At 50.0% G+C, this 25,495-nt stretch overlaps 1 protein-coding gene across 3 annotated transcripts in view; it reads left to right on the top strand.

The window, feature by feature from the left end:
• Positions 1-5,505: 5,505 nt before the first annotated feature.
• The window catches only part of acot11a (acyl-CoA thioesterase 11a), a 130,942-nt gene continuing 110,952 nt past the window's right edge, over positions 5,506-25,495 (top strand). Inside the window, exon 1 of one of the 3 annotated variants that reach the window (XM_038794732.1) lies at positions 5,506-5,618. The gene's annotated coding sequence lies outside the window, so the exon portion shown is untranslated. Of the gene's footprint in view, positions 5,619-17,748; positions 17,767-21,074; positions 21,093-25,495 lie in introns of those variants that run through there. The other 2 variants (XM_038794733.1, XM_038794734.1) reach the window with 2 other exon arrangements.

Raw genomic sequence — 25,495 nt, forward strand, 5'->3', positions numbered from 1 at the left:
AGTCATACAGCTTGCAATTGAAAAGTCACAAAGGATTTGCTGAATTTTATAGTATTTTTGAATTTCCATTTGAAACAGAATTCCTCTGTTTGAAGAATATGTGATATCATGCAAAAGAGCTTGCCATATTGTTTAATTTAGGGACGATTTTAAAAATAAGTTGGGAGGTGTGATTGCATAGATTACATGGAAATAATATAAATGTCAACAAAGTGAATAAAGTAGCCTGTGCCTCTTGAACTACCAGCTCTGAAAGAAATCTCTGTTTGGTAATTGCAAAGGGTGAATGATCATCCATAATCTGGATAGGTGTCCACAAAATGCTGTGTCTGTTGTGCTTTAATGTCCAGCGTTCACATAAATCCTGTTTAAATAAACCCACAGGTAACAGACCAAAGCATTAACTGTTTTAAAGTCTCGTCAATTCAGGAACCAGTGACTGTTTCACTTATCCTTTTACACAGTTAATTAAACCTTACCTTTTGGTACTTTAAATATAAAAATTGCTGATCTGGAGAGGAGGGTTATTGTAAACTTTAGAAGCTGTGGTTCAGTTGGTACTGTTATTGCAACTGAGTTAGAACATAAAAACACAAGCGATTGGAGCAGGGGTTAGATCATATAGCCTGTCAAATTCTGCTCCACCATTCAATATGATCATGGCTGATCTTGGGCTTCAACTCTACTTTCCTGAACATTTCCCATGTTCCTTAATTTTCTGAGAGCTCAAAAAGCTGTCTATTCTGGCCTTAAATATAATCAACTGTGAAGAATTCAACCCTCTAGGATAGAGAATTTCAAAGATTCACAATCCCAATGAAGTAATTTCTCCTCATCTCAGGGCAAAATGAGCATCCCCCTTATCCTGACAATTTACCCCCATGTTTTAGATTTCCAAACCAGCGGAAATAACCTCTCGGTGTCTACCTACCAAGCCCTTCAAACACTTGCATGTTTCAATGAGATCCCCTCATTATTCTAATTCCAGAACCTGGAGCTTCTGACTCTGAGGCAGGGGTGTAACCCACTGCGCCACAAGACCTACTGTAGTAATCCATGGGAGGCAGGAGTTCCATCACCACACCAATATTTATTTACAATAACAATATTACAGGAGCAGCTACAAACAGTGCTGCTAGCAGTCCAGTCAACTTAAGACTGGGTCACAAAGCCTACACAGGTGCTTATATGGGCCCCCTCAATGAGCTATCATTGAGGGAGCTCATACTCCAATTGGCCAACCAATAAAGCCAATTGGAGTTCATTACACCCCTCCCCCCCAAGGTCCGAGGAATTCCTGCCAGCTGGCATTCCTCTGAGCTTCTTCCTGCTCCTCATGTCTGAGTCTGTCACCTCTGTGTCGTCCGCGGGGTCGTTCTCCGAAGTGGGCGGGGTGTACCTTATAGGTGCCCGTCTTTTCCTTGACGACCTCCTTGGAAGTTGTTCTTCCTCCTCCTTGGGGAAGAGGTGTCGCGGCGGCCTCGTCGAACATGTCCCTCTCCGACTCTGATGACAGGATGACGGGGTCTGGAGAAATTGCTCGGGGCTGGGGTGTGGGTATCCTTTCCGTCTGGCCTATCCCAGCTTGAGGCCTGCCTCCCTGCCTCCAGGTGTGGTTCCGCTGCCCTTATTTGGTCTAGGTGTTTCTTCAGCACCTTACCTCCTCTTGAAACCTCATAGGATATGGGTCCTGTTTGGGACTCTACCGTGCCTTTGACCCACGTTGGTCCATTCCCATAATTCTTGACCCAAACAGGTGCCCCCACCTGGAAATGTCTCTGCTGCCGACTATTATCATGCCCCCTGCGTTGGGCCTCCTGTTGTTTCTCCACTTTCCCCGTTAAATTTGGGAAAAGGAGACTCAGCCTCATTCGCAGCCGCCTTCCCATTAAGAGTTCAGCTGGCGGTATGCCCGTTGTGGAATGCTGTGTGGTCCTGTAATCTAACAGCCAGCGGGAGAGCTTTGTGTCTATTGACGCTGCCGGCTGCTTCTTGAGTCCTGATTTAAGTGTCTGGACCGCTCTCTCTGCCAGGCCATTGGTCGCTGGATGGTAAGGGGCCGTTTTGATGTGACGGACTCCGTTTTCCTTCAGGAATTTTCCAAATTCCCCACTTGTGAATGCAGTTCCGTTGTCCGACACCAATACCTCCGGAAGGCCATGTGTTGCAAACGAGGCCCTGAGCTAATCTATTGTGCTATGCATGCGTGGGTTCAAATCCCATCCTCGTCGTCACTGTAGTAATCCACAGGAGGCAGGAGTTCCATCACCACACCAATATTTATTTACAATAACAATATTACAGGAGCCTCACAAAGCCTACACAGGTGCTTATGTGGGCCCCCTCAATGAGCTATCATTGACGGAGCTCATACTCCAATTGGCCAACCAATAAAGCCAATTGGAGTTCATTACACCTACCCTGATAATATTAATTACCTTAATTTCCTCACTCTTTTTAGGACCTAGGATACCTTCTATTTTTGGCCTGTAACTTGTTTCTTTTACTGGGAAAATCAATGTGATACATTTGTTCACTATCTCTGCTGTTTTCCTCATTTTCCATGATAATTGCACCTGCCTTTGCTTCTAAGGGACCGTCAAGGCTCGTGTTCAAGTCCCACCCTAGGACCTGAGTACAAAAATCAAGGCTGACACTCTAATACAATACTGAGGGAGAGTTACACTTTTGGTGCTAGCATCTTTCAGTAGAAAGGTTAAACTGAGGCCCCTTTTGCTCTCTCATGGATGTAAAAGAGCCCACGGCCCAAGACCGTTAGAAATTAGAGTTATGGACACAGCCCAGTCTATCATGTAAGCCTGCCTCCCATCCATTGACTCTGTCTACACCTTCCGTTACCTTGGGAAAGCGGGCAGTATAATTAAAGATCCCTCCCACCTGGGTTATTTTCTCTACCAACCTCTTCCATCGGCAGAAGATATAAAAGTTTGAGAACATGCACCAATAGATTAAAAAGCAGCTTCTTCCCCACTGTTACCAGACTCCTGAATTGCCCTCTAATGGACGGAACTGATCTTTTTACACTTCTTCTCCACAGTTGTAGCACTATATTCCATGTGCTGCACCTGATGTCTTATGTTTATATATTTAAATAATAGCAAAATACTGCAGGTGCTGAAAAACTGAAATAAAACAGACCCGAAATGTTTCTCCCTCCACAGATGCTGCCAGACTTGCTGAGTTTATCTGCATTTTCTGTTTTTATTTCAGAAGTACCTAATTGGCTGTAAAGTGCTTTGGAATTTCATGAAAAGTGCTATTTAAGTGCAAGTCTTTATTTTTATGATGAAGTTTTGTCAGTATTTCAGTATGCCTTTAGTTACTCCTGAATTGTGTAAACAATTAAATCGGCCACTCACGATTTTCCTTTTCTTTTATACAAAACAGTTTGTTTACTTCGCACAGTAATTAACACTGTTGCTTCACAGCGCCTGGGATCCGAGTTTGATTCCTGGCTTGGGTCATAGTCTGTGCGGAGTCTGCATGTTCTCCCCGTGACTGCTTGGGTCTCACCCCCATAATCCAAAGATGTGCAGGTCGGTGGATTGGCCACGCTAAATTGCCTCTTAATTGGGAATAAAAATGAATTGGGTACTTTAAACTAGTTTAATTTTTTTAAAATGTCCTTGTCATTAACCTGCACATCTACCTTCTTCTTTAACTTTGATTTTCTAATTCTCCATACAATTGGACCCCCCCCCTCTTTAGTTTAAAGCCGTTCTACAGCCCTAATTATGCGATTCGCCAGGCAGCGTGATTTAGAGGAAGACCGTCCCATCGGTATAGGTCCCCTCTTCCCCAGTACTAGTGCCAATGTCCCATGAATTCAAACCTATTTCTCCCACACCAATCTTTGAGCCACGCATTTACCTCCTTAATCTTATTGACCTTGTGCCAATTAGCTCGTGGCTCAGGTAGTAATCCAGAAATTTTTACCTTTTTGGTTCTGCTTTTTAATTTAGCTCCCAGCTGTTCATACTCCCTGAGCAGAACCTCTGTCCTTGTTCTGCCTGTGTTGTTGGACCTACGAGGACCACGACAATTGAATCTTTAGTCCCACTCCAAATTTCAGGCCTATGATCTTTCATCAAAACTGTGAAATGTTACAAATCAATATGTTTTGACCAAGTGAAAGGAGGGAGGAACAGGGGAAAAAGGAGAAAAGGGCAGGTCAGTAATAGGTCTGTAAAAGGTTAAAGGACAAAAGGATTCATGGTGCAGGACCAAAATGAATGGTAATGGAACAAATAAAGAAACAAAAGATGTGTTTTGAGATGTGGATGACAGAATGACAAGCTGCTGTCTGAACATAAAAAGGTTAAAAACTAAAGTAAAACTAGAAATAGGAAAAAAATGGGTCCTGAGGTTACGATCTGAAATGGATAACAATTCGGGGGTGAACTGCCTACACGAAGGGCAGAGTTTCAGTTGGAATTCACGTGGAATAAGTTAGAACCAGAGATAGTTGCTGAGGAAGATGTGGCCATGAAAGCAAGCTTTGGGTGGTCCACCTCTGTCATTCTCTCTGTCATGCTGCAGGCAAACTGCAAGTTGTGTCATGACTTGAGCAGAACCCTTGATGAAAGAACTAAGCTTTTCACCACGTGACCCCTCAGTGTCTGTAGATTTTGCACACTTTAAATGAGAGTGCAATCCGCGAAACATTTCCACCAATTCAGATGGAGCCAGTAAAATCAATCGGCACCTAACTTCAGAGTGGTTGATGATCCCTATAACTGATGATGTCGGAGAGTTGGTTGAAGGATCCGTCTTGCTCCTGAACACATCTACCTTGAAGGGCAAGGGAAGAAGATACACGTAAATTCCACCAACAAATTCCCCTCCAAGCCACCGACCATCCTGACTTGGAACTATATCGGCCGTTCCTTCACTGTTGTCGGGACAAAATTCTGGAACTCTCTTCCTAACAGCACTCCGTGTGTCCCAACACCATGTTGACTGCAGCGGTTCAAGAAGGCGGCTCACCACCATCTTCTTGATTTTCCCAGTAACTTAATGAAGTGTCAATTCACAAATGCCTACTTGTGACACTAATAAAGATTATTATCAAGAGTAATTAGGGATGGACAATACCTGCTGGCCTAGCAGTGATGCCAGCATCCTGTGGAATCAACATTAGATCCAGACACACCATTATCTGCCTACTCTGCAGGCTGCCATTGCCTGTCCAGCTGACCTATCCATAAGTGTACATACAGTGCAACGTGGATCATGTTGAATTGTGGCATGGATGCTATTTTGGACCCAAAACAGAGGCAGTAATGTAGAAAATACAGCGTGACCTAGGCACATTATGCAATCAAGTTGTTCATAAGGAATGCAAGAGAAAGTCTAGATTTTGATAACTCATGATCAGGGATGGGGTGGACATTGGCACTCGAGGGCTGCCAGTCTCCATGGAAACCTGGCCCAAGCACTTCCAGAAGGAAAAATTAGTAAAATAACAAGAAGGGCAGATTGCGTGCAGAGGCCGCGCTGACTGAGAGACACTGAACCACTGAGCGCCGCTGTTGCTGCTCTCAGCCAGAGGCACTGCTCCCCCTGACACAGCGCTCACCCGGGGACACGGTGGGCTGGTGAGTAACAAACTGACCGCCGCACGGAGCTTCTGCCCGGCCTCGACACAACCCGACCCGAACAACCCAGCACTCCGAGTTCGGGGACAAACCCTGACTTCTTGGTCCGTGAACGAAATCATGTCAAAGTCACTTCCTGCTTGTACCCACTCCCGGGGCCGAGGTCAGACTGACACTGAGCCACCTCACCCAGAGTGAGACCCAGCCCCCTTTCCCCCAGTGACACCCAGCCTCCACTCCCCCAGTGAGACCCAGCCCCCACTCCCCCAGTGAGACCCAGCCCCCACTCCCCCAGTGAGACCCAGCCCCCTCTCCCCCAGTGAGACCCAGCCCCCTCTCCCCCAGTGAGACCCACCCTCTCACCCCCCCAGTGAGACCCACCCTCTCACCCCCCCCAGTGAGACCCACCCTCTCACCCCCCAGTGAGACCCACCCTCTCACCCCCCACAGTGAGACCCACCCTCTCACCCCCCCAGTGAGACCCACCCTCTCACCCCCCCCCAGTCAGACCCACCCTCTCACCCCCCCCAGTCAGACCCACCCTCTCACCCCCCCCAGTGAGGACCCCACCCTCTCCCCCCCCCCCCCCCCAGTGAGACCCACCCTCTCACCCCCCCCCCAGTGAGACCCACCCTCTCACCCCCCCCCAGTGAGACCCACCCTCTCACCCCCCCCAGTGAGACCCACCCTCTCACCCCCCCCCCCAGTGAGACCCACCCTCTCACCCCCCCCCCCAGTGAGACCCACCCTCCCCCCCCCCCCCAGTGAGACCCACCCTCTCACCCCCCCCCAGTGAGACCCACCCTCTCACCCCCCCCAGTGAGACCCACCCTCTCACCCCCCCAGTGAGACCCACCCTCTCACCCCCCCAGTGAGACCCCACCCTCTCACCCCCCCAGTGAGACCCACCCTCTCACCCCCCCCAGTGAGACCCACCCTCTCACCCCCCCCAGTGAGACCCACCCTCTCACCCCCCCCAGTGAGACCCACCCTCTCACCCCCCCCAGTGAGACCCACCCTCTCACCCCCCCCAGTGAGACCCACCCTCTCACCCCCCCCCAGTGAGACCCACCTCTCACCCCCCCCCAGTGAGACCCACCCTCTCACCCCCCCCCAGAGAGACCCACCCTCTCACCCCCCCCAGTGAGACCCACCCTCTCACCCCCCCAGTGAGACCCACCCTCTCACCCCCCCAGTGAGACCCCACCCTCTCACCCCCCCCCAGTGAGACCCACCCTCTCACCCCCCCCCAGTGAGACCCACCCTCTCACCCCCCCAGTGAGACCCACCCTCTCACCCCCCCCCAGTGAGACCCACCCTCTCACCCCCCCCCCAGTGAGACCCACCCCTCTCACCCCCCCCAGTGAGGACCCACCCTCTCACCCCCCCCACTGAGACCCACCCTCTCACCCCCCCCAGTGAGACCCACCCTCTCACCCCCCCCAGTGAGACCCACCCTCACCCCCCCCCCCAGTGAGACCACCCTCTCACCCCCCCCAGTGAGACCCACCCTCTCACCCCCCCCAGTGAGACCCACCCTCTCACCCCCCCCAGTGAGACCCACCCTCTCACCCCCCCCAGTGAGACCCACCCTCTCACCCCCCCCCCCCCGTGAGACCCAGCCCTCTCCCCCCCCCCGTGAGACCCAGCCCCCACTCCCCGGTGAGACCCACCCTCTCACCCCCGTGAGACCCACCCTCTCACCCCCGGTGAGACCCAGCCCCCTCTCCCCCGGTGAGACCCAGCCCCCTCTCCCCGGTGCGACCCAGCCCCTCATCCCCCGGTGAGACCCAGCCCCCTCTCCCCCCGGTGAGACCTACCCTCTCAACCCCGTTGAGACCCACCCTCTCACCCCTGTGAGACTCCAGCCCCCTCTCCCCCGGTGAGACCCAGCCCCCTCTCCCCCAGTGAGACCCCAGCCCCCCCTCCCCCGGTGAGACCCAGCCCCCTCTCCCCGTGAGACCCAGCCCCCTCTCCCCCGGTGAGACCCAGCCCCCTCTCCCCCGGTGAGACCCAGCCCCCTCTCCCCCGGTGAGACCCAGCCCCCTCTCCCCGGTGAGACCCACCCTCTCACCCCCGGTGAGACCCAGCCCCCTCTCCCCCGGTGAGACCCAGCCCCCTCTCCCCCGGTGAGACCCAGCCCCCCCTCCCCCGGTGAGACCCGCCCCCCCTCCCCCGGTGAGACCCAGCCCCCTCTCCCCCGGTGAGACCCAGCCCCCCTCCTCCCCCGGTGAGACCCAGCCCCCTCTCCCCCGGTGAGACCCAGCCCCCTCTCCCCCGGTGAGACCCACCCCCTCTCCACCGGTGAGACCCACCCCCTCTCCACCGGTGAGACCCCACCCCCTCTCCCCGGTGAGACCCAGACCCACTCCCCCGGTGAGACCCAGCCCCCACTCCCCCGGTGAGACCCAGCCCCCACTCCCCCGGTGAGACCCCAGCCCCCACCCTCCCCCGGTGAGACCCAGCCCCCACTCCCCCGGTGAGACCCAGCCCCCACTCCCCCGGTGAGACCCACCCCCTCTCCCCCGGTGAGACCCACCCCCTCTCCCCCGGTGAGACCCACCCCCTCTCCCCCGGTGAGACCCACCCCCTCTCCCCCGGTGGAGACCCACCCCCTCTCCACCGGTGAGACCCACCCCCTCTCCCCCGGTGAGACCCACCCCCTCTCCCCCGGTGAGACCCACCCCCTCTCCCCCGGTGAGACCAACCCCCTCTCCCCCGGTGAGACCCACCCCCTCTCCCCCGGTGAGACACACCCCCTCTCCCCCGGTGAGACCCAGTCCCCTCTCCCCCGGTGAGACCCAGCCCCTCTCCCCCAGTGAGACCCAACCCCCTCACCCCCAGTGAGAACCAGCCCCCTCACCCCCAGTGAGACCCAGCCCCCTCACCCCCAGTGAGACCCAGCCCCCTCACCCCCAGTGAGACCCAGCCCCCTCACCCCCAGTGAGACCCAGCCCCCTCACAAGCACATTTAGCCACGTGTTGCCTGGAGCTCACAGTGCCAAGAAACACATGGTTATGCAACACAACTCACATTGAATAAGGGGCCTAAACAGGAATGTGCAGCCAAGGCCCCACACAGCCCCATTTTGCACAGTGGGGAACTCCACACACTAGAACTTCCCAGTGTAGCAAGAGATCAGGACACCACCAACCTGACAGTGCCTATGCCAGCTGGAAGTACCACCTGGGCACCCAGGTGGCACCAGCAGTGTCAGGGTAACAAAGGCATGCAACTGGAGTCCTCTGATCCCTCTGGGAGACACCCACAGGTGCCATTCTGTCTCATCATCATTTGCAGGGACCAATGCTGAACAGCAGTCACCAAAGGAAATGAGTCCCAAAGCCTCAGGTACCTCCGGAATTAACACATCAGAGTGAGGCTAACTGCCTTGCTGTAATATGCAGATTTGACAAAAGTGATCCTGCCCATTGTGGGTGAACTTTGCATTGCAACCCAAGATCATGCTGGATCTCGTGAGGTGCGGCGAGCTGGGTAGATCCCGGGAGCGGGGTCTCCCCGGCTTTCATCAGCCATGCTGCACCGCAGCGAGCTGCTTTTCGGGCGCAGCGTGGCCGTTGGGCTTAAATAACACCAATCACATCCTCTGGACATGCTAAGCAAACCAGTGCTTTTGAAGTGCAGTCTCAAAGGTTAACATAGGGAAAAATACTAGCCAATTTGCACACAAGACTCATTCATACTAAATGAAATAGGTGACCAGACAATCTCTTTGCATTGGTGTCCCGTTTTATAATACTCCTTTGCGATGTTTTGTTTTGGGAAAAGGTCTGTATAAATGTAAGTTGTTTTTGTTGAGTGTGTTCTAATGGCATTGAGTTGAAGGATTACTGTTTAACAGGACACTGATTGAACTCCTACTGCTCTTCAGCTAAGTGTAATCGGACCCTGTATAGGCAGACAGGGCCTCAGTTAATGATTCATTTGAAAGATGGCATTTCCAACAGTGCAGTGTTCTCTCAGTATTGCACAGAAATGTCAGCCTAGACTATATGTTTATGCCCTGAAGCATGGGTTGAATGCACAATCATCTGATTTAACGATAGAAACTGTAAGAATAAATTTAAGCTAACACCTAATATTCTATTTCTATACACCTTGACTTTGCTCCTCAGCATTTTGAAGACAAGGAATCTGTCCCCTATTCAATCTTTTTTCCCCTCCCTATTTAAAGATTTTAAAGTGTCTGTTTGCTATTATCAAGTCCGCAAATCATCCCTGTTGCTTTCCCTGAACCCTTTAAAATGTCCTTTTGAAAGTAGTGCGACTTGAAACTTCACACTAACATTGCCTCACCAATGATTCATACAAAATCAGACAAACATTGAACACTGAAGTGCTTGCAGCGGAGAGTAGATTTTAATTTTTTCATAGACTGTAGCCCACATTTATTACCCGTCCCTAATTACTCTTTAGCAGGTGGTGGTGAACTACTTTCTTGAACCATTACAGTCGGTGTGGTGTAGGTACATTCACAGTGCTGTTGGGGAGGGAGTTCCAAGATTTTGATCCTGCAAGATGTTATGTGGCTTGGAGGAGAACATGCGCTGGTGATGTTCCTGTGCATCTGTTGTCTTTGTCCTTCAAGTGGATTTAGAAGGTGCTGCCAAAGAAGTCTTGGCAAGCTGTTGCAGTGCATCTTGTAGATGGTACACTCTACTGCCATTGTGCATTGGTGGTGGAGGGACTGAATGTTTAAAATGGTTGACGGTGTGCCAACCAATCTTGAATGGTGTTGAGCTTGTCACAAGACGAGGCTGTTGCTTTGAGCTAGCTCAGTACATTTCTTTACAAGGTGTGGTGAATGTAACTCTGTAATTCACACTGTGATATATATATGAGACCGTACGATTGTAAGCGCAGTTGCGTTGCCCGACCACTAGGGGGAGTAGCTCTGGGAATGCCTAGGGGCTTGTACAGGGCTCCACCCTTGGCTCCGCCCACGGCTCCTCCCCCTGGACTGCTGTATAAATATCGATGCCCAGAGCCAGCCGACCAGTTCATCGAGAGTTCAACGTGTAACAGGCTGGCTCTGTAGTAAGTAGATTAAAACCACTGTTCATATCTCAAAGCACGTGTCTAGTGAATTGATGGTCTCATCAATAGGTAAGGCTGTTGCTTTCACCCAATTCAAAGCATCCACTCACAGGGCAAGTCTGCTACTTTGGCCCTGTTAAGTATGTTCCCTAACTGGATAATACTGTCAATTTGCTCCAAGTGAAGTGATCTGTGTAGTCGTACAGCTGAAATCTATGGCATTTTTATATTCCACATTCCAATTACTGAAATGGTTCATTATATATTTGCAAGCACAACGTTTCTCCTTGTTTAAGTATTAGCTTAGGATTGAGGCTTAGATTTGAATTTGTAAGAAAAAGCCTTCGGCAGACAATGTAGCGGACAATGAAGATTGGCCAAATGAGTCTTTCATTTGACTCCAATCATGTGAGTTGTAAAGTTACAGAAATCAAATAAATACATGCTAATAAATTATTAGTAGACCCCAAACCTATTTTTAAGAAGACCATGCTTATAAACTGCATAATTGTTGTGTTAGTGTGCTGATAGCTGTGGATAAATGTACCAGCTAATACTCTACATGAGCTCGAGACCAATTTTAACTTGCAGTTTGTGGCGGGATCTCAGGCAAGGCAGCAGTTTGCAATCTTCTCATAAGCAATATCTAGGAACTCTTGTTGGGAAGCGGTTTTGTGGATGGTGGATAAAGATATGATTGAGCTAGGCTGCAATGCCTTCTCTGTGATGGCTCCACCCATGGCTCCTCCCCCTAACCAGAAGTATAAAGGTTGCTGTTGTGAGCCTGCCTGCTAGTTCATCAAGAGTTCATCTTGTCACAGGCAGGCTCTGTTGTAAGACGATTAAAACCACTGTTCGCTTCTAACCACGTGTCGCGTGAATTGATGGTTTCATCAATTTAATCGTCTTAAGAAACAGTAAGGAATGACCATGGAATCAGCCCTCAAACCTGATCCACTGGAACTCGAACCACAGGATGCAGAGAAGAAAGAAATCTTTTCACACTGGCTCCGATGTTTTAAGGCCTACCTGGCTGAAACTACGGAGGAGCAGAAACTCAGTCTACTGCACGCAAGTGTGAGCCATCGTATATCTACTCAACTTAATTGTACCAGCTCATATACAGAGGCCCTGGCCCTGCTCAACAGAATGTACGTGAGGCCCGTCAATGAGGCCTACGCGCGCCACGTTTTTACTATTCGCCGCCAGCGCCCCACGGAATCGCTAGAAGAATTCCTAAGAGACTTAAAAACCTCATCCTGGGACTGTAATTACCAAGCTGTAAATGCTGCAGAACATAGGGAACTCGCTGTCCGTGATGTATTTGTTGCAGGCCTCAGATCCAATTACGTGCGCCAGCGGTTGCTTGAGAAGGGGGCCCAAAACTTGGAAGACACTGTAGAACTCGCCACTACTATGGAGGTCTCGTTCCGCAGCCTCACCTCGTTCCCCGCGGACTCCGCGACCCCGTCATGGGCCCCCATCCAGCGACTACCCCAGGCCTGCGCCGCGCGGCCACCCAGCCACTATGCTACTCCAGCCTGCCACTTTTGTAGCCAGCCCCAGCACCCACGGCAGCACTGACCGGCCGCAACGCGACCTGCAGCAGCTGCGGTCGCAAAGGACACTATGCCAGAGTATGTCTGGCGAAGAAAGCTCCAGCCTCAAACTCTCTCGCAGCCCAGAGCACTTGTTCCCCGAACTCACAGGCCCGCAGGCCCCGTAACGCTGCGGCCTGTACTCCGACTCCGCCCCCACACACCACGTGCGACCCATGGGGGCCGCCATCTTGGCAAACCCCCACCATGCGGCCAGCCACGTGCGACTCATAGGGACCGCCATCTTGGACGCCATCTTCCTCGCCGCCCACCACGTGCGATCCATGGGACGGCCATCTTGGGCTCCATCCTCTCCAAACTCGGCAACTCAGATCGAAGACTGCGACCTCAGCAGGCATTCATCACGGGGCCACTCCAGCACAGCTGATCGAGCCGCCGACTACCCACAACTCAGCGCGGTCACGTTGGACCAGTCGTGTCCGAAGCACCTCCGCAACTCCATGATGACCGTTGAAATCAACGGCCTCTTCGACTCTGGGAGCACCGAGAGCTTCATACACCCAGATCTGGTAAGACGCTGTTCGCTCCCTGTTTTTCCTGCACGGCAAACTATCTCCCTCGCTTCGGGCTCCCACTCTGTTTACCTCCAAGGGCACAGCGTCGCGACCCTAACGATCCAAGGCGCTAGCTACTCTAATTTTCAACTATACATCCTGCCCGAACTCTGCGCCCCACTCTTACTGGGACTCGACTTCCAGTGTAACCTCAAAAGTCTCACCCTCAGCTTCGGCGGACCCCTACCCCCACTCACCATCTGCAGCCTATCCACGCTGTGAATCTCCCCCCCCCCCCCCCTCCACTCTTTGCCAATCTCACTCCGGACTGCAAACCCGTAGCCACTCGCAGTAGGCGGTACAGCCTGCAGGACAGTGTGTTTATCAGAACCGAGGTCCGGAGGCTCCTACGTGAGGGGATCATAGAGGCCACTAACAGCCCCTGGAGAGCTCAGGTGGTGGTCGTCAAGACCGGGGAAAAATTTTGCATGGTCGTGGACTATAGTCAGACCATTAATCGGTTTACGCTCCTCGATGCGTACCCCCTCCCCAGGATTGCAGACATGGTGAATCAGATCGCCCAGTATCGATTTCAAAGGGCCACTCCCCTCGACTAATCGGAATGTGTACTTCCTGAATGTCATCGACGAGTTCTCCCGCTTCCCTTTTACTATTCCGTGCCCCGATATGACCTCCCACACAGTCATTAGGGCCCTGCATAGTATCTTCACCCTTTTTGGGTTCCCCAGCTACGTACACAGCGACCGGGGTTCGTCCTTCATGAGCGACGAGCTGCGTCAGTACCTGCTCGACAAGGGCATCGCCTCGAGCAGGACTACCAGCTATAACCCCAGGGGGAACGGGCAGGTGGAGAGGGAGAATGCGACGGTCTGGAAGACCGTCCTACTGACCCTCCGGTCCAGGAATCTCCCAGTTTCCCATTGGCTGGAAGTCCTCCCTGACGCTCTCCACGCTATTAGGTCCCTCCTATGTACCGCTACCAACCAGACCGCCCACGAGCGGCTCTTTGTTTTTTCCAGGGGTACTACCACGGGGGCCTTGCTCCCAGTATGGTTGAAGACACTGGGCCCGCCACTCCTCCGGAAGCACATCAGGGCACACAAAACTGACCCACTCGTAGAAAGAGTGCTCCTACTCCACTCAAACCCCCAATAAGCCTTCATCGAGTACCGTGACGGCCGTCAGGACACGGTATCCCTCCGGGACCTAGCGCCAGCAGGATCGAATCCCACCACTACCACCGCCGAGGTACCCCTCACACTACACCCCACTCAACTCGTCGCGCCCCACGCCCCCGCACCTACCGGGTCGCTACACATTTCCGAGCACCCGCGCCCACAAGTTTACAGCGCTCCCAGTCCCCAGTCGAACCAGACGGGTACGAAGCTCGGACAGAATCACCCCCGGAGTCCGCCATCGTACCCCAACCAACAGTGATCGTCCAGCCACCAGAAGAGGCAGCAACCCCAGTGCTCCGCCGATCACAACGGACAACTCGGCCACCGGACAGACTCAATTTGTAAGCCATCACCCCCGCGGGCCTTGATTTTTTTCACAGGGGGTGAATGTGGTGAATTATAAACACTAATAATCCACACTGTATTGTACAACATGTGTTGAGCCTGTACCTTGTATCAGATCATGTGTAGTTACGTGGCTCTACCTATAGGGGGAGATGAGAAGCTTGTACTGGGCTCCATCCTTGGCTCCGCCCATGGCTCCTCCCCCTAACCAGAAGTATAAAGGTTGCTGTTGTGAGCCTGCCTGCCAGTTAATCAAGAGTTCATCTTGTCACAGGCAGGCTCTGTTGTAAGACGATTAAAACCACTGTTCGCTTCTAACCACGTGTCGCGTGAATTGATGGTCTCATCAATGGGAAGAGGGATGGTGCTTGAAGAGGCACTGTGGTGTTACGGAGGGTGAATGCCTCGATGACTTGTGCGAGGCTGGGGCTGATACAGCTGAAGGTATAACCATTTTTATAACCTTTATTGTCAAAAGTAGGCTTACATTAACACACAATGAAGTTTCTGTGAAAAGCCCCTAGTTGCCACATTCCGCGCCTGTTCGGGTACATAGAGAGAGAATTCAGAATGTCCAATTCATCTAACAGCACGTCTTTCAGGACTTGTGGGAGGAAACCGGAGCGCCCGGAGGAAACCCACGCAGACACAGGGAGAACGTGCAGACTCCGCACAGACAGTGACCCAAGCCGGGAATCGAACCTCGGACCCTGGTGCTGTGAAGCAACAGTGCTAACCACTGTGCTACCGTGCCGCTCAGGGCTCACCTCCCTAAATCAAGAATGAGCAGGCTGTTTGTGGGAGTAGAGGATACCTGTGATCGATTTGGGAGGGGCCCCGCAAATCATGTTCACATGTTTTGGTCCTGTCCGAAACTGGAAAATCTTTGGAGGTCTGTATTCAGGACAATTTCAGAGGTCCTGCATGTGGATGTGAATACCGTCCCCGCTAGAAGCCATTTTCTTTTTTTTTATAAATTTAGATTACCCAATTATTTTTTCCAATTAAGGGGCAATTTAGCATGGCCAATCCACCTACTCTGCACATTTTTGGGTTGTGGGGGCGAAACCCACGCAGACACGGGGAGAATGTGCAAACTCCACACGGACAGTGACCCAGAGCCGGGATCGAACCTGGGACCTCAGCGCCGTGAGGCGGTTGTGCTAACCACTAGGCCACCGTGCTGCCCTAGAAGCCATTTTTGGGGTTTCGGACCAGCTGGAGGTGGGTCAATGGGCGGATGTCTTGACTTTCTCCTCGTTGATTGCTCGAAGGCGGGTTTTGTTGGGGTGGAGGTCAGCCTCTCCACACTGCACCTCTGCGTGGCGGAGGGATTTACTGGAGTTTTTGACCCTAGAGAAGGTAAAGTTCGAACTGAGGGGGATGAAGGAGGGATTCTACAATTGCTGCCGTTTGTTTATTATGCATTTTCAGGAATTGGTTACCGGAATTGGTTACCATTGATTGTTGAAGTGGAGGGGGAAACATGTTTGTTTGTTTGTTTGTGAGGATGCTTGGGGCTGTTATGGGTGTTGTATTAGTAAAATGTTGAAAATTTGTTGAATAAAAATACTTTTTTAAAAAATTGACGTAAAAGCTCACAAGAACTTGTGCTGGTCAGAAATTGTAGCCTAGCAACCCTGGACAACCAGACCACGTGGACACCTGGTGTGGTAGGATTTTGGAAAATAGCATGCAGCAGGTTCCCACTTCCCCAAACTAATATTGGAATGAAGCCACTGCCGGTGGCAATACTTCACGTATTGTCATCGCTTCTGTCAATGCATGTGGTATGAAACAATGGTTCTCAGTTGAAACCAGGGGCTGATTCTTTGTTTGGGAGACTAATTGTTTCCACCGGGGACTTGATAGCGTTTCTGTTGGGGCGCTATTCATTCTGCGATTCAGGACATGCAAATGAGCCAGCACTCTGCCGGTGTGAATTGGAAGCAATTCCCAGCCCAGCAGGCGTTGTAACTGCTAGGGACGGAATTATCGCTCAAGCGCCTGACAGCTGGAGCTGTTTATAAGCGCTCCACACACCACACACTCATTGCAGCCACGAAGATGTCTCGAAGAAACCCCTCCCCCAAGTGGACCCACTACTCAATGCCAATGAGGAGAGGAGGGACAGCTTCTTTCCCAGGGAGGGCCGGACTCAAACCTGCCCTCCAGAGCAGTGCCTGGGAGGTGGCGGCAAAGGCAGTCAGTGCTGCCAACCTCACGAAGAGGAGAGCACTCGTGCTCCTGAGGGGTGACGGTCACTGGTGACGCCTCTGACCTGAGGAGGGAAGAGTACCAGGGAGGGTTCCAAAGGCCACAGTGCAGATGTTGTTTGTTTTGGGTGAACTCTGTTATCCCCTGCTTCCTCTGCAGTGGGGCAGCGCTTCTGAAGAGTGCCAATGGGCAGCATGGAAGCATAGTGGGTGGCACAGTTGCTTCACAGGTCCAGGGTCTCGGGTTCGATTTTCGGTTTGGGTCACTGTCTGTGCGGAGTCTGCACATTCTCCCCGTGTCTGCGTGGGTTTCCTCCGGGTGCTCCGGTTTCCTCCCACAGTCCAAAGATGTGCAGGTTAGGTGGATTGGCCATGCTAAATTGCCCTTGGTGTTTAAAAAGGTTTGGTGAGGTTAGTGGTTTACAGTGAGGGTGGGGGTGTGGGCTTGGGTAGCGTGCTCATTCCAAGAGCTGGTGCAGACTCGATGGGCCAAATGGCCTCCTGCACTGTAAATTGTATGAAAACGCCTGGTGGGCCACGCTCATCCTCTTGCTGATACTGTTGGAGTATGAGAGTTTCCAGAGGGGCAGCTTGGATGGACTCCCACATTACCAGAGGCTGTCTGAACGTGAGCAGTCAGCAGTGTGAACATCTAGGAGCCTGTAAGCAGCACCAAAGTGGTATGTTTAAATCCACATGCTGCAGCAATAGCAGCCTGATCCTGAAGGGGACACCCCGAATCCATGGACTTGGCACCAGGTCATTCCCCGCTACACCCCCTGATCCGGGCAGCCACCCCCCAACAAGCCCAATAATTTTTGCCAAGTTTTTAAAGAGCTTCTTTTAGCCTCCCGCTCTCCCTCAATAGCTGTCAATTGGTGCCCAAGCCCCGCTTGTAATTACTTGCACCAATTTGTGCCCGCATGATTTCCACTTAAGAGGGGTGGAGCATGATGTGCCAACCTGCTAATGATATTCAAATCCATGCAAATGACGGTTTTGCATGGAGCTGCTGGCGCACAGCACAAACCTCAGTATCCCTGCAAGCAGGAGACCAGAGCAAGACGACAGAATCGGCGGCAGGTGCAAATCGTGATCTATTTTATTCCACGCTATTCTCCGCTCGATCGCAATTCTCACTGGCAAGCAGAGAATTCAGGCCCAGGTCTGCTTTACATCAGCAAATTGGGTGGACCCAATTTGTAAAATCCGACTGGTATGTTTAATAAGAATTACATGAGTAGAAAGTTACTTTTGCTGACTGACCTAGATAAGGAACTGATGGGAGATTTCCCAATCTAACTTCTTAGAAACAGAAAGGATATGCTCAACACAGCAACGGAAAAGATAGAGTGAACAGGCACACATCTGTGAATTGTCATTTAGCTGCTGCGAAACTGTGATTGTCTTGTGTTCTGGGAGCTGAATTTTTGGAGATTTTCCACTTGGTGTTACATTATGTATGGAAGATATTTCAGAGATATGCTTGGCTTTATTGCAATTGATTCTTTGCCATATCCAAACAGAAGAGGATATTGTCCTCCTTCTTAACTCTTCCTCTCCTGAAGGTGCTGAATCCTTTTGGTGATCTGTTATTGCTTCAGGGTCATGGCTTCAAATCCCATCACTGCAGCTTGTGGGATTTAAGCAAAAGTGAGAAAAACATTTTTCACACAATGAGTGGTTCAGGCCTGGAACGCACTTGAGGGGAAGTGTGGTGGACACCGGGTGTTCAATAAAGGCTTTCAGGAGGGCATTTGATGATTACTTGAATAGAAGCAATGTAAGGGGTGATGCACGATCAATAACCACAGAAACGAAGGAGTAGTCCAAATTGAAGGCTTTAATCTACAAGATGTTTCTCCAGCAGCTTGAATACAGAAAGAACGATGGCTGCTGGGAAACATGGGTTCTTCTACTCCGCCTCCTTGGGCGGAGCTACCTTCGTCTTGACCAATGAGAAAGCAACACTTGGGCCAATGAGCAGTGAGCCTTCTCCACCAATAGCAGCTCACACTCCCAGGTACCATAGTACCTCTAGTCATACTACCACAAGGGGTACAGGGAATGGGTAGAGGAATGGCACTAAGACACCATGTTTGTTTGGGGAGCCGATGCAGACGCGATGGGCCAAATGGCCTCCGTCTGCACCGTACCGATTCTGTGATTCTCTGGATTACCCCACCATCGACAGGAAAAAATAATGTTTCTATTTCTATCCAATCAAATCCCTTCATCTTTTAAAATATTTTGATTAAATTATTCCCTAATCTTAACTCCGGGGAATAAAGCAACTGTCTCCATAATTGAATCCTATAAATCTTGGTTTCAGTATGACAAATCTGTGCTGTACCTTCTCTAAGACTGATAGGTCCTACAGGAGGTTTGGTGCTCAAATATGAATGCAGTCCTCTAGCTGGGGTGTGAACAAGGTTCTGTACAACTGAATCAATGCTGCCTCCATTGTACTGCAATCCCTATGTGGCCTCCTTGTGTACATCTCACAGCCACTCCACATTTCCTTGCTTGGGCAAGCTAGCAAGTGTATCAAATTGCCTGTTACTAACCATAATTATTCTTTGACCGCATTTCTTTACAAGAATCACCTATAGTTGATAAAGAAGATGATGCTCAATTTCAATCTCTGCTGCCTACACACATCCACAACTAGCACTGTGGTGCAAAGTGTTCTTTACCCGCTACTATCTGCTTTTTGCTTGATTAATCTGTGTCATCTAATCTGGCAAGCTCTAAATTCACTTGTATCGCTCTTGCTATGAGTACATGTTACAAGCTGGCTCTGATTAGATGTCTTCCATTACTGCTCTCTGCACCCATTTCCTTTGACTGCAGAACCTGAAGGGAAAGGGGGCATAAATGGCCTCTGATAAAAGGCAGCAGATAAACCCTGTTGTAAGACCAGCTGCATGGAAGTAAAAGGCATCGGAACGTGTCCGTAACTACAATGATATTGCATTGGATTGATTGACTCCGATTGAAACTCACCTTTTTGACTGTCCAGATCAGGTTGTGGTGGATTGATTCTGCCCCTCAGAAGCTCTCCCCTTGTTGTCCAGTTCCTGTTGGCACTTGTGACTGAAATGACTATGGTTCTGACTGTTCAAGACAAGATAGAAAAAATAAGGGCAAACTTGCAGGTCCTGCGTTTTCACTGGGGAGTTACAATCAACAAGAATATGGGTTAGGCACATAACATTACTGTTAAGTCATTAACTCTTGATCACTTAGAATATGGCTTCTACCTGGGAGCAGGACAGGAGTGAATTACTCAACAGCAATTGTGGGAAGAAGTTTAAGTATTCATTTTTGCGAAAATCTCCGAGCACAATTCATGGACATGAACCTCCAGTATGGGTGACTTGAAAAAATATATGCATATGCCAAGCTAACTTCTGTTCCCAGGTCTCTATACCCTCTATTCTACATCTTGCCCCAACTCTGTCCGCCCTTCTCAAAAATCTAGTGGTTGCTGGTATCAGCGAGCGTTTGAAGGTTTTGTGCATAGAGGAGAGGAACGTAGGAGGAGGAGGGTGCATTTCGTTTCTTGTCTTTTAATTTTCTTTAGCCTGTAAAGACCATTTGAGTCTGGATTCAGTTATGACCACGATTTAATGACAACCTTGATTGCGATCTAATCAAAACTAGTTTATCGTTGTATATGGAAACTTTATTGTAACCCTGACGTGAATACTTGGGTCAGAGAACTCAGTTTGCCTTGCACTTAACTTTTATGTGTGCCAGTGCAGAGTGGAAGGAAGAATTAGATGTTTCTTGATGTTTACTTTACTTTCTGGTCAATTGCAATCCTATCAATATCTGCAGGTTTGATTGTGGAATGTTTCAGTCTGACCAAATTACGTAATCATTATTGTGTTCCATACTTGGAATCTCTTCTTACCAGTGTGGTAGGCTATATTAGGGTACCTAGGTGGGATGTACCTTATTCTGTAGTATGAGTACCTGCCCGCTGGTTCCGCCCAGCAGGCGGAGCATAAGAGTCTGTGTTTCACCTACAGCAGTCATTCTGTACCGGAGCTGCTGGGGTAACTACTTGTTCATTAAAGCCTTCAATTGGACTACAATCTCACTTCAGTAGTGATTGATCGTGCATCAACCAGTTTGCTTAGAAGTGGCTCTATTGCTCTCTAATGGTTCTCGGTTACCAATTTGAACCAAGTGGTTTTGACTTCATTCATAAGAAATAGATTAACCTTCCAGTCACTCAGTAATCAATGATACAGAGTTTGTATACAGTGTGTGCCGTAGTCACGAGATACAGTCTGTTAACAATGGTCAATTGTATTCCATAAGGGAAAGGGCAAAGCTTTTGTTAAGTTTTGTTGTGTGGGTTTGAATGAGAAACCTTGGCAGCATGACTTGCTGAAATAAGTTAAACAGAGCAATGAGAGGTGTAAACGCAGATTTCAGCGAATAAGTTCAATATTTATTTTTGGTGGCTTCTTTCCTTTTACCCAGTCAAGATTAAAAGATGCCTTCAGGTGCAACAAACGAAAACTACATGTAAGTCAGTGAATGTTTGTGCTGCTTCATACATTGTTTTGTATTTTATTTATTCCATCTTCTTAAACCCACCCCTTTCCCCTCCCAACTTAACAAAACGTGCATGAAGCTCACTGCTTTCAGATCACTCAGATCACCCAATCAGCTGTCTCTGCGGTGTCCCCTCCTTCCTGAAACCAACCAGCTTAAACTTCCTCTGAGATTCCTTCCCCCTTCAGACCCCAACATCAGCTTAGCTCTGATCTGGCATCTTTCTTTTTGTTTATTTTCTTTTTCTCCATCTTATGCAGCCACATAAAAGGCGTTTCTTTAAAGTGGTCTATGAGCTAGGACTTTCTCTGTGTATGTAGCCCCCTTTTAATGAATGAACGGTTCAATTTAAAAATAATACAGCAGACAAGCTTGAGTCTTAAACAAGATAGGTTAGTTTGTTATGAAACTGGGCGGCACGGTGGTGTAGTGATTCGCACTGCTGCCTCACGGCCCCGGGTCACTGTCCGTGTGGAGTTTGCACATTCTCCCTGTGTCTGTGGGTTACATCCCCACAACCCAAAAGGGGCGGCACATTAGCGTAGTGGTTAGCACTGTCGCTTCACAGCTCCAGGGTCCCAGGTTCCATTCCCAGCTTGGGTCACTGTCTGTGCGGAGTCTGCATGTTTTCCCCGTGTCTGCGTGGGATTCCTCCGGGGGCTCCGGTTTCCTCCCACAATCCAAAAATGTGCAGGTTAGGTGGGTTGGCCATGCTAAATTGCCCTTAGTGTCCAAAAAAGGTTAGGTGGGGTTACTGGGCTACAGGCTAGGTTGGAGATGTGGGCATAAGTAGGGTGCTCTTTGCAATGGCTGGTGTAGACATGATGGGCCGAATGGCCTCCTTCTGCACTGTAAATTCTATGATTCTATGTGTAGGGTAGGTGGATTGGCCACGTTAAATTGTCCCTTAATTGGGAAAAATAATAATTGCGTACTCTAAATTTTTTTTTTAATGTTATCGAAACCGTGTCCAAACCTCCCGGAGCAAACCTAAAAATCCAAGTGATCACCATCGCTCTTCTCAAGGCAATGTATTCTGAAGATTGGACCCTGGAACATGGATCTGTCAACTCAATGTTGAAGGTCTCCCATGGACCAAATGTGACTGGAAAGGATACTGAGAACAAATAACATTGTCCTCATGCTATGAAAACGTATATTGCTAACAATGAGCAAGTACGTCATTACAAGATCTGTGGTTATAAACCTGCCACAACATTGCACCATGCAAAATATGGCCTGGCGCTTTACATGAAAGTTTAAATTACTAACTATATTACAATCCCAAGCATGGGAAATAGAGGTACCTGTGCAGCAGCAGCAGCTATTAAGATTGGCGAGCTGACAGTTACCATATCTATAATCCCCTCAACGGAAAATACAGCCCCCCCCCCCCCCCCCCCCCCCCCCCCCCCCAAACATTCAACCATCTACGTGGAAGACTTCAATAGTCACCACGTGGAATGGGGCAATGAATTATAGGATATCAGTGGGGAACCCCTGACAGATTGGATGTAAGCAGAGGCTGTCCATCTTGTGTAAGACGCTAAGTATCATACTGCCATCTGATCAGCAAGGTGGGAGAGGGAATATAATTCTGACCTCACCACTGGGTGTCCCTCTATGCCTGTCCTAAAGTGTTGTCCCAGACCTCCAACATGGTAAACATAGGTTGATTATTAGCCCAGTGGGGGTTGAAGTCCCTGTCATGTCAACAGAACAAGGGCCAAGATGGAACTTCCATAAGGCAAACTTGCTTGGAGGTTTCAGAGTACAGTGCATCCCCTATTGGAGTCCTGAGTTCAACATGCTCTTTCAGCAATACCAACCATGTCATCAAAGCTGGCTGAACAGCGTGGAATCCATTGATTTTATGTACTCAAGCCACCTGGCCTGGAACCTCCCGAGGAAACTTGGTGCATCAAACTCAGCAGAGGCTGCTAACCCGCAAATTAGTGCTAATGCTGAAGCTGACAAGCTACTGGCATCGACAAAGCAACACAGACATCAGATTAAGAAAAAACTCAGATGCAATAGTGAGTCGTCCAGTGTCTTCTCCACTGTCACATAAAGGATGCACCTTTGCAAAATGGCAAAACTGCCGGGAAAGATGGTATCCCACCGGACCTCCTGCACCATTTGAACCACCGGCAAAACCAGTGATTAGCACTGTTTTCTGGTATGAGGCGATGGTAATAAAAATAAGTAAAGTCGCCATAGTCCCAGATGACCATAGGCTGCTTTCCCCTTTGACGGGGAAGAGCTGACTGGTGGTGATTTAACTTTTGGATCACCACTCCTCACGTGAGGGGAAAGGTTGAGAAGACGGGGCCTTAATGAATAACCTCAGACGGTACAGAAATTTAAACTGTCGATTACCATGTACTGTCCTACTGATGAATCCATACTCCTCCATGTTGAACACCACTAGGAGGAAGCACTGAGAGTAGAACATACTCTGGGTGGGGACTAAAGGCTGCCCTGTGTCTCGCCATCTGGGATTCTCGTGGAAACAGGACATCTCTCCGGCCTCCACGGCATCTAGGAGCCTCCGTTGGCCCGTATCACTGAATCTTGGGGTCGGTCTCTTTGCTGCCATTGCTGCGAGCTGGCTGGGGTTGGCTGAGCAAGTGCAGCTTAAGTGCTGCTCGATCTTGTTAGTGGGGGGCTGGCGAGCGCGGTGCTGGTGAATCAGCTGGCAAACCCGTGGGGCATCGTTAAGCGGACCAATCAACATGGAATAGCGTTGCTGACCTCGCAGGGCCGAGCGCCTGGAAGCTCGTGGCTCTTCCCGCTTGCACACTTTCCGGAGAATCGCGCCCAAGGTCACTACTCCAAAAACAGACAACAATGGTCTTTCACAGGGCAGTGACCTGGCACAGACAACTTTGTACATCTACGTAAGTGACATGCCCACCACATCATCACAAACATTGATTTACTCCAAACCCGACTGAAACCAAACCCGGCCAAGTCTGTCATTTCTTCATTCCACCTTGAAAATAACAAGGCACACAACACTGTAAATGTCACCTTCTGTGGAGGAGAGGTGTGCATGACCCAATTCCCAACTATCTTGTGGTGACCCTTGACTGCTCCTTAACTTACCATCACCACCGCCAAAAAACTGCCAAAAAGACCAAGGCATGAGTGAACATCATCCACAAGCTTCGGGCACGTGCTGGGATGTAAAAACCACTGTCCCTCTGCCAGAGCTCTGGTCTTCTCAACAACTGAGTACTGTGCACCCATGTGGGCCTCCAGTCACCCATCACATTGAACTTACTGACACACAACTTTACTGAATAATGAGTATAATCATTGGAACTCTTGAGATCAACTCCAGTTCAGTGGTTACCATACTCTCAAATATCATTCCTCCCTCCACTCAATGTGATGCATCAACATGCAAATAAATAACTGCTTTCAGCAGCAACTTGGACCTCCCCATCCAGAGAGAACTTCAAGATGCCTCAACTCACCACATGGCTTCACAAAATTCCCTGTCGACACTAATCGAATATCTCCGACTCCATAGCACTGATAAAACCTGGAGAAAAATTTAAGCAGAAAACACCCTCCAAAGTAAACAACACATTTCTACGAACCAACATCTGAATTACTAAGCTTCAGTATGTGATAACCCTCGATATAATATGGATCAGACATGGCCTAATGTAAAGGTGACACCTCAAAACCTCAACTGCCTGCAGCTGCAGAAACCCTGACCAAACCACGAAGCACATAATAACGTCATCCCCCCCCCACTTAGATTTGAGGGCAATATCCTGGAGGTACGCTTGATCCCCAGCAGAACATTGGGCTGGTTAGGAACCTTGGCATCAAAACTGGGCAGCACGGTAGCACAAGTGACTAGCACTGTGGCTTCACAGCGCAAGGGTCCCAGGTTCGATTTCCCCGCTGGGTCACTGCCCGTGCGGAGTCTGCACGTTCTCCCGCGTCTGCGTGGGTTTCCTCTGGGTGCTCCGGTCCCCCCCCCCCCCCCCCACCCCCCCCCCCCGAGTCCAAAGAGGTGCAGGTTGGGTGGATTGGCCATGGTAAATTGTCCTTAGTGTCCAAAAAGGTTAGGAGGGGTTATTGGGTTACGAGGATAGGGTGGAAGTGAGGGCTTAAGTGGGTCAGTGCAGACTTGATGGGCTGAATGGCCTCCTTCTGCACGCTATGGTCTATGTATAACAGCTTCTGCTTCTAGAGCCATACAAAAGAAGTATTCTGCCAGGGTGATTTATCAGCTATCCATCGATGCCCTTGCGAAGGCCGTACAGAGTTTTCGTATTGAATCACTGCAATCCATGTGGTGTAGATTCACAAATGTTCTTTTTAAAAAAAAAAGTTAATCATAGTATTTATTC

Source organism: Scyliorhinus canicula, chromosome 4, assembly GCF_902713615.1.
Source record: "Scyliorhinus canicula chromosome 4, sScyCan1.1, whole genome shotgun sequence".
NCBI classification, from domain to species: Eukaryota; Metazoa; Chordata; class Chondrichthyes; order Carcharhiniformes; family Scyliorhinidae; genus Scyliorhinus; species Scyliorhinus canicula.